Source organism: Scardinius erythrophthalmus (assembly GCF_964197995.2).
Source record: "Scardinius erythrophthalmus genome assembly, chromosome: 6".
Taxonomy (NCBI): domain Eukaryota; kingdom Metazoa; phylum Chordata; class Actinopteri; order Cypriniformes; family Leuciscidae; genus Scardinius; species Scardinius erythrophthalmus.
In genome coordinates this window covers 50,657,204-50,660,649 of record NC_138226.1, presented here as the reverse complement: position 1 = coordinate 50,660,649, position 3,446 = coordinate 50,657,204, and positions in this window count along the sequence as shown.

Sequence of the window (3,446 nt, the reverse complement as noted above, 5' to 3'; positions counted from 1 at the left end):
GGACTCTTGTTTTCAGTCAGTACCGTTTCCCTTGGTTAGTTTGTTACTTAGTCCTGCACACTCATTAGTTTCAGCTGTGCACTAATCAATCATCACATTATCCTCTCACTATTAAAGTTCAGTTCTGTTTGTGTATCTTTGTCTGGCCTTGTCTCTTCTACGGTTGTGTCAGATTGCTTGTCTCTATGTTGGATTTAACCTGTTTGGATTATTAAAGATGGCCTGTTTACTCTTATCTTCGTGTGGACACAACCTGATTATTACAGTAGGGGTGTAACCCCAGTGTCCTGGCCAAATTCCCTCCATTGGCCTTTATAAATCATGGCCTTCTAATAATCTCCATCCACTAAATTGGCTCTATCACTCTCTCTCCTCTCCACCTATAGCCGTGTGTGGCAAGCGCACTGGCTCCACCTATAGCTGGTGTGTGGTGAGAGCACTGTCTCCACCTATAGCTGGTGTGTGGTGAATGCACTGTCTCCACCTATAGCTGGTGTGTGATGGGAGCACTGGCTCCACCTATAGCTGGTGTGTGGTGAGCGCTCTGTCTCCACCTATAGCTGGTGTGTGGCGAGCGCTCTGTCTCCACCTATAGCTGGTGTGTGATGAGAGCACTGTCTCCACCTATAGCTGGTGTGTGGTGAGAGCACTGCATGTTTGTTTCTGTGTCAGCATGCAATTACAGATGAACAACACAGAGCAAGTTATATGTGCCTGTAACTTACACCAGTTACAAGAATTAACTTTTAAGTGTATAAATTTGTATTTTTGTGAGAGTTATTAGAACTCTCAAAGGGGGAAGTGTTGGATTACATTTTTATTAAAAGTTTAATTTAGTTTTTCCACTGCAATAGTATATAAACTGATAAAGTTTAGTAGACTGATTTCAGATGATTATTGAGTCTCCAGCAAAGAGTCTCCTTTCCTGCCAGACTTGTTTTCCCTATTGTGTTTTAAATAAGTCAGATCACTTGATTCTCACCTTTCGGAGCCCAGACGTTGAGTCGTTAGGTTGATTGACTTTCACCTATTGTCTTTAATGGCTCTGGAATGGCTTTTGGAATTGGAGTTCCTGGCCAGTATCAGCATGTGAATAGTTATGCTGATTCAATTGGACTCAGAGTAGGGTGTGTTCCCACTTCATTTGCATGCTTTATTCAGAGTTCCCGCCTCTATGTAATCCCTCCCCCTTGGAATGTATATAGCTACAATGTATAATGTTTTAGTTAGATCATGTTGGAAGTTTCTACAGCCGTGTACAGAGGAGTTCTCAATAAAGAATAACTTCCGTTGAACGCGATCCCAACTGTCTCCTGGTCTCTGCTTTGAAGAAAGAAAAACTTTACAACAGATGGTGCCTTGTGACCCGGATGGAGAAAAAGGAAACTCAAAGAACTGCATCTTGAAACTTCAAGCTCAAAGATCTCAACGAAGCTGACTGAGTTCCAGACTGAATCTTCTGAATCCAGATTGAAAACTTCAAGCTCCAAAAAGATCTCAAAGACTGAATTTTTCCAGACGGAATCTTTCTCTACAAATGAAAGACTCGGTGAGTTTCACTCCATTAAAAGAACCAATGCAGACCAGTACAAATGTTTTCCTCTGCGCCGTTCAGAGAAGTAGTTAACAAACAGCTGTAGAGTTTGGTTAACTAAAGATGAGCCTCTAAAAAAGTTTTTCTTTTAGAGATGAAATTTACCCCCTGTTGTTGGCAGGGAAGATTAACAGTTACATGTTAATATTGTGTGTATGCTCTTGCTAGAGAAGACCTATCTGTAAGCTAGAGAATTAGCTTTAGAATTAGATTTAGCTTCTTGTGCTAATAAGATTGTACCCTATGTTTGCAAGACAGTAGAGAGTTTTTTTAGTGTTTGTTTGTGGTAACAAAAAAATTCACAAAATGTTTAGGAAAAGTACTAGACAGATTACACCTTTTTGGACAGATAGTGAATTCAAGTCTTTGTTATCAGAGCACATGGACTCCATCGTGACTAAGCCAGTCAGATTGAATTTAACCAAGAAATTTGGCATTGATCCAGAGAAAGTGTGGTCAATTGAAGATTGCAAGAAAGTGTTGAGTGCATGTATCAGGAAGAAAAATCTGAAAGGCATCATCGGTTGTCACCGAGAATTTAGCTTATCCATTGCACAAGAACAAGCGCAGTGTATTGCTAAGTTGAAAGAACAGATCAAACAATTGCAGACTCAGGTGTCCTGTCTCAAGACAAACGTGGGCCATAACAAAGCCTCAACCAAATGTGATTTAGAAGACCAACAGTCAGAGGAAAGCTATCCTGATTTACAGTCTTTTGATAGTATAGAGGACAATGTCAATACAGATGTAAATGCAGTTGAAGTGTGCGTAGCTAGACAAAAGCCTCAGGGAAAAGGTGTTGATACAGTTCCATTTGCAACCCCCATATTGCAGCCACAAGCAATCAAAACATCTTTAGGTCCTAAAGAGATTGAGAGAATTGCTGAAAGTTTGCCATCAGTGCAAAGAAATTATTCTAAGTTTAGAAGAGCATTGATCAGCAAAATGCGGCTCTATGATATGACTCTAGCTGAAGTCACCCAGCTAATATCACAGATCTTGACTGAGTCAGAATTCAATGATTTTGAAAGTGCTGTAAATAATTCTGAACTGCAACAGGCCAGTAAAGATGAATTAAGAGAGGAAGTTGTTAAAGTGTTAAAGAACATTGTTGGACCGAAAGTGGACTGGTCAAAGCTCACTAATTGTGTACAGAAGAAGGATGAAACTGTTTGTGAGTACACAGAACGATTCTGTCAGATCGCTGCCATTTACAGCGGAATTGCCGACACTCCAGAGAAAGTGTTAGGTCATAATGGTCCTCTAGTTCGCACATGGTCCGATGGTCTTTTGTCAGAACATAGAAATGCATTGCCTTTCTTAGATCTTACATGGTCAAATAGAACCCTGCAAGACAACTTGGACAGTTTAGCTATTTGGGAAAGAGACTTTGATGTCAAGGCAAGAGTAAAAATTGCAGCAGCATCCTTTAAGGTTAACTCAGAGAAGCCAAAGAAACGCAAAAGTCCTAGAGAAGCCAGTTGTTCTTACTGTGGCAAGCACGGACATTTTGGAAAAGAATGTCGAAAAAATAAAAATAACTTAAGACAAGTTAACAATGTTATGCAGCTCTTGCTACATTTGTTTGCTACTTTGAAGCAACCCCTCCCCTCGTCACTGGACTCGTGGGTAAGCTTTTTGAGGTGTTAACAATTTGGGCTGTGATTGCTTAATCTCCCCAGTAACTTACAACAAAGATGAAAGACTTATTTTTTTTTGTTTAATAGAACAAAAGGAAAGTGACTGTCACAGCCTTTGTTTGGGGGACATTCAGAAAACTCACAGCCATAAATGTTACACTGCAGAACACTACAATCAGACCTCCATGCTCTATATGATGTCTATTAAGACT